Raw genomic sequence first — 13,750 nt, forward strand, 5'->3', positions numbered from 1 at the left:
TTAACTAAGCAAAAAAATTGGGATGTAACAGAGAAACTAATGTTGCTGGTTTGTTTAATGTGGTTGCAAAGGAGAAGGCTGAAGAATCTATTCCTAGGTTCCTTATTGCTTATGGTATACCATTCCACGTGTCACGTTTTTATAGGCAAATGTGCAAAGATATATGTGCTTTTGGTCCATCATTTGTACCACCTAGAGAGACAAAACTACGCACCATTGTCCTTGATAAGGGTTATTCGAAAGAAAGTATTTTAGTGGAGGATATGAGACAAACATGGATCACTTGGATGCTCTACCATCATGGATGGATGGACCGATATCAAACATCGACCACTCACCAATATTGTTGTCACTAGCACAGCAAGCTCTTATTCTCTTAGAGCTATTGATTGTATAGGAAAAAAGAAGGATGCTATAGAAGAGGTTGGACTTTCAAATGTTATGCAAGTAGTCATTGATTCAGCCCAGGTGTGTAAGTCATCTAGAATGATGGTGGAGTACTTATAGACACATTTTTTGGACCCCATGTTGTGTACATGCATTGAATATCACCTTGAAGGACATTGGAAAAATTGATTGGATAAAGGTTTTGGTCTATGAGGATAGAGATGTGCAAATGTTTATTTGCTATCATCATACATCTCTTGCATTATTTAAGACATTTGAACAAATAAAGAATTCCTCAAGCCCATGGAGACTAGATATGCTAGCTACTTCATTTTGTTGGAGAGAATGTTTGAGGACCAAGAGGCCTTACAATCCATGGTGGTCAATGCAGAGTGGAATAGATGGCGAATCAAGCAACTCGGATGAAAAAAGTGTAAAACAAAAAATCTTGGATGATAATTGGTGGACCACAATAAGGTAAGAAGCTTAAATAATTGTTATTGTGTAACATACAAATTTTCCTAACCAATTTAAAGCAAATATTTAACAACTAATCTCATTCACATGACAATGACTTCCATTAACAAATCACAACTAGAAAGAAGTAACTGCTACCTAATCTATTTGCATTTTAAATTCAACGGATGTAAAGGAAATAAATAAATAATTACTTTGCTATCATTTAAATCAATCTAACATTCAATTGAAAGTAAAGTAGCAACTACCATTTTAAACATCTAATATATTCATGCATATATTTCTAAACTATCTATTTATGCTTCCATGATTCCAAAGGTAAAAGTGCAAAAGAACATACAAAAATGATGGAGAAATCCCTTTGTCTTGTTGTTCAAGCCTCGGCATTGGTGAAAGGAGAAGCATTGACATACGCTTAACCTCCCAATCGCGGACCATATTTATCCCCACACATCCTAATTTAATAGAACAGCCCTTCCTACCTCGAGATCGGCCTTGGGATGTTCTTAAGTCCAGCAATCCGAGCAACCCAGTGGTTTGAGTGTCCCATCAGTTATTCCTAGATAACTGAAGCCTCTAGACAAACAAAAAGATCTTATGATCAGCACATCTACTTATATCTACCTTGGCCAAGGATTTCAAATTGGGTTCGTAAACCCGATCTCCGCCACTCAACTTGACAACAAGTTTCATCATTAGGACACACATGAGCTATTATTTGTGTTTGTTATTTAGTTATCTGATTTCAATCTTAATTTTATTTGCAGGTTAGATTTTACACCTCTTCACCAATCATTGGCCTTTCTGCCAAGTGAATTCCTCGGTGTCAATATATTCTAATTCCATGCATGGTAGTGTGTTTAAGCATTGCAAACATTTGGATACATTCCAATATACATACTTATCTCAGTTTTCAATAGGCTGCATAATTGATGTAAGCTCAACAGTGTTTGGAAATTGGTATCATAAACAACTCAAACATTTATAGATTTCATATTAGATTATCTCCACAAATCATTCCTAACCAACTAAGGAGAATATGTAGATACAGAAAGGAAGAGCAGAAATAAAAATTTAGAATGGAAGTACGTATGCATTATATTTGCATTCGTCTAAGTTCAGATAAGCGGTTCCATATTATCACTATTTCTAAGCAATAAACTTGCCATTGCAATACTACACAATCAGTTCCCAAGAATTACCAAACAAAAGTATAACTTGCGAGTTTGGATGTAACCTATTCTCTTGCAATCGTAGGTTGGGCTTCCGGCCTCACTTCCGTAGCTAAGGATGTATCAGGTTCACAGTAGATGACTATGATTGTAATTGCAAGGATTCGGTTGCATAAATAAAATGATGTTTGGCAATAAAGAAAGAGTGTTCAGAGCAATGATTAATCATGGAGTAAACGAAAATGTGAGAGAGACGTATTCTCAAACCCAATCATGACTCCTTTAAAAGTTAAGCCGAGACTCCTTGGCTTCGATACATTTCCAAGAAGTCTGTTCGGTTGCTTCAAGAATTTCAATTTTGAAAAGAAAAGAATAAAAGCAAGAAGTTAATTGAGGAGAAAATGAAAAGATTAAATCTTTATTATTATTATAAGCTCTTATGTACATTCTCGTATATATATTGATGAGGTGGCATCATTAGATTATTTATTTATAATTTATTGGTGCCACTTCATTTTTTATTTATATAAGTTTGTATTTACGAGTTTATAATAATGATTAAATAAAAGAAATTCAATAATTCTTGAAAGGTATGAATTATATTTAGTTTTGATTATTTTAAGTTGTTATTATATTGTTTTCTTAATAGCTCATGCGGTCCCTTAACGAAACCTGAGGTCAAGTCTTTGTATCCTTTCCAAAGCAATTTAGGTCATACCTGTCGATCCTGATGACTGGGCCATTTCGACCATCACATTCTGATGATCTCGTTTACCAATGCTTGCCCTCTCCTCAGTCTTCTTCCTACAACCACTCAAGCAAAACATTCTCGCCAATACATTAATTCAAAAATATAAATATACATATTGATTGTCAGTTCCAATCAAATGTCGTTCAATCATCGAATGACAATTATAAGTTGCATTATCATTTTCTTCAATGTCTATATTAACTAACTCATTTCACATGATCATGAAGGAATAATTCGTTATCAGTTGGTACAACGTATATAATTTAACTAACTTGCTTCACATGACTACGAAAAGAAATAATCAATTGATGCAACGTATATAATTAACTAACTTGTTTCACATGATCAAGAAAGAAATAACCAATTGATACAACGTATATAATTAACTAACTTGTTTCACATGAACAGGAAAAGAAAGATAATTCGTTAAACCAACGATAAAAATGAGGGCAAAAATTTGGGATGTAACATATTGCTGATTTGATAAATTTCTGATTTTAGTATTTGCTGATTTTATTATTTATCACGTTTCTCACATGTAAAGGAGGATGCTATAGAAGAGGTTGGACCTTCAAATGTTATGCAAGTAGTCATTGATTCAGCCCAGGTGTGTAAGTCATCTGAAATGATGGTGCAGTACTTATTGAAACATTTTTTGGGCCCCATGTTGTGTACATGCATTGAATATCACCTTGAAGGACATTGGAAAAATTGATTGGATAAAGGCTTTGGTTTATGAAGTGCAAATGTTTATTTGCTATCATCACACATCTCTTGCATTATTTAAGACATTTGAACAAATAAAGAATTCCTCAAACCCGTGGAGACTAGATATGCTAGCTACTTCATTTTGTTGGAGAGAATGCTTGAGATCCAAAAGGCCCTACAATCCATGGTGGTCAATGCAGAGTGGAATAGATAGCAAATCAAGCACCTTGGATGAAAGAAGTGCAAAACAAAAAAACTTGGATGATAACGGGTGGACCACAATGAGTTAAGAAGCTTAAACAATTGTTATTGCTGATTTGATAAATTTCTGATTTTAGTATTTGCGGATTTTATTATTTATCGTGTTTCTCACATGTAATATACTAATTACTAATTGCTTGCATTTTCTATATTTGCTCCTTCATTCAGTGTATCGTGGTGCTCATTAGATATGTTGATACTGACTCCCCTAGTCTTGGAGAGATTTATGAGACTTTAGATCAAGCATGTTATTCATGCCAAGGACCCCAATTTGGTGTTTTATGAGAAGCATCTTAAGCCCATTGCGGTGTGAAGGTGGAACATAATGAACACTCCATAAGGAAGCCTATGCTGTCAATCCTAAATGGTATGCACCAAGGCCTAGGAGAGTGCCTCCATCTAGGTATGAGGAGGTGAGTCTCAATTCTAAAACCTCAAGTTTTAGTATTTACTTTTCAATTTTAATTTTAATTTATAAATGCTATTGTTTTTATATGGCAGCAAGCTTTAAGTTTCCATTTTATATTTTAAATGTTATTGCTGTAATTAATCATGATTCATTATTAATTTAGTTGACATTTGGCAATTTAATATGTTTTTTATTTGTTTAACATAGGAAGGAGGGCTTCTTCAAGGCCCTTACAAAAATGTATAATTATAGAGATGCTAGTATTCTTTGGGAGTCGTGACTTGACTTAGACAATCTTCATGGTCCAACATTTGGTAGACCTAAGGTCAAGATAGATAGAGCTACATTATCTCAAAGGGACCCTATTGCTTGGTGGACATGGCATGGTACAGATGAACCTGAGCTGAGAGTTTTTGTCATTCATCTTCTGTCGCACATTGTGAGTTCCTTAGTTATAGAGAGGATTTGGTTACATATAGCTTCAGCCAATCAGTTAACGGGAACAACCTCACCTCTAGGATTGGTTGGGGTTCCATTGAATGAGAACCCTCTGTGTATATCTACCACTGGCTCAAAGAATGATGATGCTGATTTATATTTAAACTTAAATTTAGATTTGTAGAGGATGGCCATATATTTGGCATATATTATTTGACATTTGTGAATTGAGATAGATTATTGATTTTAAAATCATGATTCTTATGGACATGAGACATCTTATTACTTATTAGTATTTTAGTTGGACTACTATTTATGTCATTTGATTTCATGCATGATACTTGGAGCCTTTGGGCATTTTTCCTACAAGTACACCTATTGGAATAAATTATAAAAGTACTTAGTATTTTAATTTTGTGAATTTCAATTTGTTATGTGCATGTACCTTGTATTGATCTTTTTAAATGTCTATGATGAATGGTCTGTCAATGTTATGTTATGCATATTTGAGTTTGTCTGTATATATAAAAATCCCCTATGTTTCTAATCGTCGTCCCTTGGGGTCTCACTCCCATCCCATAAATTTTGGCTTTGACTCGTACTAGAATTATGTCCCCGTCCCCTAAAACGTCCCCATCTCGGAAACTCCATGGAGCATAGGGTAAAACTAATCAATCCTCGCTTTGCCAACTTAAACAATTATGCAAAAGAAGGTGTTATCTTCTAAGGATGCGTGGATGAAACCACAATGCATGTGAATCAATGAACATGAAGCAATTGAAATTAAGTGCTTCACAATGAGTTTAGCCTAACCTTGCATTGTTACTTGCAATCAAAAAGTACCAAAAGGTATGAACATAAATTTCACCATGGATCAATAATAATATCTTTCATCATCTACTCAACATAAACTAATTGTACTCAACAAAAGTAAATCCTGAGTGAGTAGTAAAACATGCAACACTCCAAAATAATACAAGTATTCACCATGAGCCAACAATAAATCTACAATTAAATGTATTAGTTTTCCACAATCCATAATAGTTGGTATTGTCACTTTTGGTTTTGACCGTGTATGTATTTTTTGCATCAACGTTACGGATCACACTATGATCCATCATCAAGATAATAAAATGCTCATGGAGAAAAAAGATACGAAAACTCTCAACAACAATGTTGCCACCCCCCTGGGACTACGTAAGTTTTGCAAAATTCTCCTCCAAAAATCAGCATTTTGCACTCTTGCCTCGCTTTTCTCATCGATTCGCACTTGGAACTTGCTTATGTTGAGGGTAGAATTTTAGGGATTGTTGGAATTGTGACTCCTAAGACATGGTCAAATTCCAACCTAGAATTAGGATCCTTAGTTTGCAAGTTAACTCACAATTTATCACTTCAATTTCTTCAGCTCAGAGGATGAGAAGATTTATATGAAATATAACATTTGAGTATAAGACTTTAAGTTATATTTTATATAAATATTGCTAGGATGTTTGAGATAGTTTCAGCTTCATAGGAGTTATAATAAAGATATTAGATTTTGGGAGTTTTTTGAAAAATATCCAATCTTGGCCAAATTTTAGGGTTCAACATGCCTCTAACAGTGTTAGTTCCTACAACCTTTCATGGCTTTCTAAGATCAAATTGACACTATAATAATGACTTTCAAAATGTTCTAGCTCTTCTCAACACAAATCCTTTGATTTCAACTCCATATCCTTGGCTAGCTTAGCCCAACTCAAACTCACACCCCTAACAGACTTAACTATCAAACATGCCAAAGTTACCCAAACTCGTCTCTTTGACTTGGAGACTTGAGAATTTTACCAAGACCACCTAAGACCGCCTAAGAGCATCTAAGACTAGTACTCCTGCCAGACCAAAAAGAGGGGGTCCCAATTTGCAATGGGGTGATGGTGTGAAAAAACCTCACAATAGGTGGTTCAAAGTGGTCACTTTTGGGATGGACCGGTCCTGTCCAAACCCACAAGAAAACCACTACCTAACCAAGGACCCATTTGAACCACTCCAAGTCCAGGGGCATGGAGGCGTCAAACCTGGTAACCTAGCTAAATTCTTAACGAACTAAAATGGCTAGAATTTTAAAAAGAATATTCAATATTCTAAAAGCCTAATTTGCAATTACAAACCTTACATTTTACCTTTCTGTGAGGGGTTTCGGAACTTACCTTCTACTTTTATGCACTAAACGGAGCAAGTTATACAATTCCATAACAAAGGAAATGTCACCTCCAAGGCCCCATAGAACACTAGAATTATCAAGTAGACTTATTGGTATCTATGGAAGTGTTGTAAGGTTTCCAGGCCACCACCCCATTGCAAATGAGGACCCCCTCTTTTTCCGGTAGGCTTAGGTGATGGAGAAAATCTAGCAACAATCTGGGTGCAAGAGGCTATGTTTGGGTATGGGTCTGAAAATTTGAAAAGGTTCAACACTAAGCTAGGTTGTAGAAGGTTATGTTTGGTTTAAGAATTGAGAGAATTGTTGAAGCGTCGAAGTGGGAGTGGTTTTGCAAATTTTGGCTAAGTCTAGGAGATGAAGCCAAAGTGTGCTGATGGAAGATCGCCGAGCAGCCATAGCTAAGTCCTGAGAATCACCAGAATCAGTAAGTCTGAAAAGACCATGATCCTCAAGACCAACTGCAATAGTAGACTTAGTCGCTCGATCAGTGATGGTGCACTGATGTGAACTGAAGGTGACTGCCAAGTGTGGAGAATGTCGCAGCAACTGACTGACCGAGAGTAGATTTAGTTCCATCCCTGGAACGTAGTACACATCAAGGAATATGAGCTTCCTCCCAACAGACTGAATTTGAATGTTGCCTTTACCAACAACCGTGTACTCTTCTCCACCACCAAAGATAACAGAATCTGAATAAGGCTGGTAGTCAGTAAACCAGTCTCTGCGGTGAGTGAAATGTAGAGAGGCACCTGAATCAATGTACCAGGCAGATGACTGTACATGATCTGCGGGTCTTTTAGCCATGAAGGCATAAAAGGCAGATTCCACCTGCTCAGTGTGCTCTGCACTGTTCGCTTTGGGTTGCGAACCCGATTGCTTAGACTGGGCAGCTAAGCATTTCCGACATGCAACCTTCATGTGACCATACTTGTGGCAATAGTTGCATTGAATGTTCTTCTTTTTGGTACCATCGAATGCTGGAGCAGAAGGCTTCTGCTGAGATGGTTGCTGAAACTTGCCCTTATCCTTTTGAAAGGATTTCGCAACAAAGGCTTGCTCAGTGGAGGTGGAACTGAAACTGCTACCGAACTGTTGTTTCCACCGATCTTGCTGAAGTAGCAGGGTGCAGAGATCAGTGAACTTTAGATCAACACCAGTAGATGTGATGTTGAGAGTCTCGATAAAATGCTCATAGGAATTTGGTAAACTCCGAAGAGTGATTACCACAATATCCTCTTCCTCCATCTTGCGACCGATGGCAAGTAACTGATCACGGATTTCCTGAATCCGATTCAGGTGTGCCTGGAGCGAGGTGCGCTCATCCATGACAATAGAAAACAGAGTGTTTTTCAGAAAGAAGGCTCTGCTCTTGTCGGAAGTCTCATGAAGACCTTTTAGATGTGTCCAGATTTCGGCCGTTGTCTTGCCGGATGGAATCTGAGAAAGCTGGTCATCAGCTACGGAGAGTTTGAGAAGCATTACTGCCTCTCGATTGTTCAAATCCCATGTATCTTGATCAGGACCCGGAGAAGTCGGACACTGCTTAACACCCAGAACAAGTTGATCGGTTTTTCGATATTCGAAGATTGCGATGATGCGCTGCTTCCAGGTTCCATAATTGCGACCATTGAATTTGGAATTATGCTTGAGCAGAATATTTGTCAGAGATGCCATGGCACGTTTTTCAATGAAAAACTGTGAAAATCTGTGAAAGCACGTTCTTCGAGGCAAAAATACGGAAGACCCAGAAGAATCAAAGAATGACCCAAAAGAGAGCTCGAAAAACCCAGAAGGAATCTGCTGTTGTTTTCTGAATCCGCTGGCTCGAAAATCGAGGCACAAAAATCGAGGCACCCAAAAAAACGAACAACCCAGTTGAGCTCTCGAAAAACCCACCAAGAATCTACAAAAAAAAAAAAAAAAATTCGACCCCAAAAATTAGGGTTTCGAAAAAAAACGGCCCTAACTGAAAAAAGCTTGAAAAAACTTCAGATTTCTTGATGAAAAATGGTCGAATCTGCTTCCCAGAGCACGATGACAGATTGAGACGGCTAAGAGCATGAAGATTTGATATAGAAACATGCAGATTTTCACCCCAAAAACGCGAGTCTCCAAAAAATGGCCATGATTTCCATGCGATTTGTAGACCCGTAATTCGAGAATTTCTCCAAGCAGAAAAACCCCAGGTGGGTTTTGGAGAAATTAGCTGAAATAATTTTGGAAAAATTTAAACAAATAATTTCAAGAAGAAATAATAAATTTTTCCGGAAAAATTGAAGTATTTAGCTCTGATACCATATTACAAGGTAATTGGTAAATACTTGCTTATTAATAACAGAGACCGAAAGGTCAATTTATACAAAAGGAAGAGATGATGTTTCCTTAGGAAACGATCGTAAAGAATAGAAACATTCTATTCCAGAGAAAGCAAAAAATGAAAGCAAACTAAAGCTAAAGATATTTACAAGATAACCATTAACTAATAATAGACGTCTTATCTATTATTGTAATAGCTAAGTCACAGGATTCAGCGAATCCCAAGCATGAGATTCAGATTATGCCGAATATTAATTTTTCCTAAAATATTCAACGAAACTCGCTAATTTTTGCCTACAAAAATTGCGACTTTTTTTAATTGCTGTAAACATTTAGAAACTACTAAATTGGCCATTTGATATCAACTTTTTTGAGTTTTCAACCCATTTTTTGGCTCCCAAATGCATAGATTACTAAAAACAAAGGTTTTAATAGAGATTCCTAAAATCCTATAACGACGCAGTGTGCACAGGCAAAATTTCCAGCTCCAACATACTGTCATCTACAATTTTCCTTGTGTTGCAATTTTCCTTTGCCATCTCCCACGTCTGCATATTCATCCTAGCGTGGTCTTTCGTCAAATGTCTTTGTGAAATTTATTTCAATGTAATGTAATAATATAATGCAATAGTCTTTGTGAAATTTATTTCATTGTAATGTAATAGTCTTTGTTAAATTTATTTAATAATATAATGTAATTATGTATTTATTAGGTTTATTTCATTATAATGTAATAATGCATATATTGTATTTATTCATTTTAAATGAAGTTTTTGTTTTATTAAATTTATTAAGTATAAATGAAATGTTTTAAACGTATTAATATATTATTTTTTAAGTAATATAATTGATTCTTTAAATGCTAAAATGTCAAAATAGGTCATTAGATATACATTTAATCAATCTATTAAGTTTATACTTAATGTGAAATGAAATTTTTGTTTTATGCTTTATAAATGCATGTTTCTTATGTTTTATACTTTATAAATGTGTCATCATGTTTTTAAAGTTTTTAAATCTATTAAGCAATTTTAACTATTTTGATCATTTATGGGAAATATTACATATATTTAAAAATAATTAAAATCATATAAGGCGAATTTAATTCAATTTTTTTCTGAATTTTTAATCTTGCCAAACTTCATTCGAATTTTATAGTCATCGAACTCGAATTCAAATTCGAACCTTGTGACTTAGATAGGGGTTGATGCTATAAGAGGAGCTAAATTTGGCTATGTATTAAAAAAAATTGGAGTTGAGACATATTTTACTACCCATGTAATTTTGTTTCATCTTGGGTTGAGACATATTTTACTACCCATGAAAATTATCTCATCTTGGGTTGTAACTTGATTTTCTACCTATGAAATTTTCGTCTCATCTTGGAGCTAAGCTTTTTTTACTTGCATCTATAATTTTGTCTCATCTCGACTCAAGTGTCGAAGGCATCATGAAATTTATTTCAAATTAAGGTATGTAACAACTAAAATTTCTAAGGGCTGAAAACCTTAAGATACTTTTTCTTTTTACCGATTAGAAGGAATCGATCTACCTTTCACATGATTATGGATTAACAGAAAGTAATTGATTAACTGCTAATTCATAACTACATTCTCATGAAGAGATTTAAAACTACCAACTGAACTGTTACATCCCAATTTTTGACCTAATTTAAAATATAGCCGTTAAGGTTCACATGAAGTCAGTTGACAGTTAATTTGGTTATAATCCTGTGATGGTTAGTCATTATAATTTCAAAATTAAGATAACAAGCTAGTTGATCATTTGTCACAAATTCATGGAATTGAGAACATGGTTAACCATTATGATTAATTACGATGATAATATAATGTAACTACAGGGAATTTCCTTACAAGAAACACATCGAAGGGGTGGAAGCATTGTCAGAAAAGAATTAGGCAAGGAGCATCACCATCGCTGAGCAGATGGGTTGAGGACCTGGCAACTTGAAACAAGATACATTTGTGGGCCCACATGAGCTATTTAAATAAATAAATTGAGAAACATAAAATAATTGAGTTAGAATATAATACATACCTTTAGAGATTTATTATTGAATTTCCTTATTTTATCATTATAATAAACACTTAAATACGAACACATAAATATAAAAATGAAATGACACCAATAAATTATAATAATATAATCTAATGATGTCACCTCATCGATATACTTATGTGAACATATATAAGAGCATATTATAATAATAAAATAAACTCTTCAACTCCTTATTTTCTTTCCCTCTTTATTTCTCTCCTTTTCAAATTCTTATTGCATCTGAATAGTCATCTTGAAAACTGATGGAAGTCGAGGAGTCTCGGCTAAGTTATTTAGGAACCAAGATCGAACTAGGCGGACATACTCCTTCCATCTCCTGTTCTCTCCAAAACCTATACGTCTGCATTTGAGCTCTCAGCCGAATACCTTCCTTTCTCATACCCTGAATCCCTATCGTTCTTCCAATATATTATTGCTCATGAATTGAAGTCCGGAATCAGCCTCAGATTTGCGGGAGGACAAGAGGCCCAACTAGAGCAAAAGATACAATCAAATCTCAGGTCACGATTTCTAATAATGATTTTCTTGTTTATGTATTCCAAGATAAACCGACTAGAATGATTATTCTAATTGCAAGATTGAATACCATAGAAACAATGCAAAATATAAATCGATCTTACAGAATTCAATATCTAACTTAGCTGATACATAAAGATAGGTAGAGAATAATTTACATATGATTTCCAAATCTTTTTCTTTCTCTTTCCGATTAGATATCCACCCACAACCGGCTAAGCCTATTAAGTAGAGATCAATCCATAGGATAGTAACGAGAATCGTCCAGAAATCGCCTGAATCGGCGATTCCGCGACCCGATTCATCCTGCGCGATTTTTTTTGAATCATGAATCGGCATCGCCGATTTCTGGGCCATGAATTGCCTAAATCGCCGATTCAGGCGATTCATGTAAAAATCGCCAAAATCGCCTTTAAAAATTGGCTATGAATCGCCCGCAGCATGTAAAAAGGGAAGTTGAAAATTTTTTTTAAAATCACTTGTTTTTTTCACTTTGTTTTTGACCTATTCTCTTTGTTATAACCCTAAAGGGCCTTCTATTTGTGAAGCATGAGTAGAAGAGAGGAAAAGTGAGAGAGAAGAAGAGAAAAGAAAAGCCATAGGTTTTCAACCGGCAAGAAGGAGGAGCACCAAAGAGATCAGCAGGCCATTTGGGGAGCCCATCAATTGCTTTGGGAGCATTAAGGAGCCAATATCAACACTCCTCAACTCATTTGCAAGAGGTAAGTGCTTTTTTTTTCTTGCATGTTAGTGTATTATGCATTTTTTGTTAAATTTTTAGTGTATTATGCGTTTTTTGTTAAATTTCTATAGTTGTCAAGAATTTTAGTGTAAATCTTGAATGTTCTTTATTTTTACTAAGTTGCAAGCTAGGGTTTGTTGTTTTCTAATTTTTATTAGCTTCAAACTTTGATATTTTACATAAAAAAATTTATTGCAGCAGCCTTTGCTCTCATTTTTTGCAAATTCCAATGGGTAAAAAAGATGAATGTTGGAAATATAATGAAGAGTTTCCTGGAAGAACCATATATCAAACAAAATGCATGTTTTGTAAAGAAAAAATAACTTCCAGGCGTATTTATAGATTGAAATTCCACATTGCTGCTATACTTGGACATGATGTTACAATTTGCACTCACCAAACTCCTGAGGCAAAACGCACTTGCTTAATGGCATTAGAAAAAATTGAAAAAGACAAAGCAAATAGGAAAATGCAAGTTGAAGGGTTAAGGGGTATTGGCTCCCATGTTCCCGCATCTGTAGTCGCATCCACATCTGCATCTGCATCAGCTTCTGCATCCGTAGGTTGTGTTGGAGAGGGTTCTTCTAGGCCTCCTTTTTATCCTAATTCTTCTACTCGTGCTAGTGCTAGTGCTAGTCGGTCACATACTAAGACAGAGTCCCACACCAACCTATTGCAGCCTAGAGTGCAGAAAAACAGAATGGATAGTTACTTTGTGCCCCGCACTACTCCTGGTTCCCAACCCACGCTTGAGGGCATGGGTTTGAACAAGGAGATTCACGATGCTATCAGAAAGGAGATATGCAAATTTTGGTACTTTTGCAACATTCCATTTATTGCAGCCAGGTAATTGATTCTTTTTTCTTTGTTTTCTTTAAAGCTAAAATTAAAAGTAAAAGTAAAACTTTAATTATATCTACTTGTTTTATAATTTGAGTCTTTGACATCTAAACTTTTATTTGTGATAGGGCTCCTTATTGGCAGAATATGATAGATGTGGTTGCTATTTGTGGTTCGGAGTTTAAAGCCCCAACTGAGGCTGAGTTGAGCGGATACCTCCTGGATGAGATGGTAGAGGACATGAGGGTTGACCTCGAGGAGAACTGAAAGGAATGGATTGCAAAGGGTTGCACCATCATGATTGATGGTTGGACCGATAGGAGGAATAGAACACTCCTCAATTTTCTTGTATCCTGTGGAGGTGATTGATCATTCTACTTTCCTACATACATTGTAAATTTTGATTTGTTGAATGCTAATTCGTTAATAATCCATTTAATATTATAATTCG

The 13,750-nt window shown here is 35.4% G+C and overlaps 1 protein-coding gene across 1 annotated transcript in view; it reads right to left on the reverse strand.

Moving 5' to 3' along the window:
• LOC149537985 (Inositol monophosphatase family protein) overlaps nucleotides 1-13,750 on the reverse strand; it is a 79,571-nt gene that overhangs the window by 23,872 nt on the left and 41,949 nt on the right. The gene's annotated exons all lie outside the window — the stretch shown is intronic.

The sequence above is a fragment of the Cupressus sempervirens genome, chromosome 9 (genome assembly GCF_028749045.1).
Source record: "Cupressus sempervirens isolate cs-2001-9-10 chromosome 9, ASM2874904v1, whole genome shotgun sequence".
In the NCBI taxonomy this organism is placed as follows: Eukaryota; Viridiplantae; Streptophyta; class Pinopsida; order Cupressales; family Cupressaceae; genus Cupressus; species Cupressus sempervirens.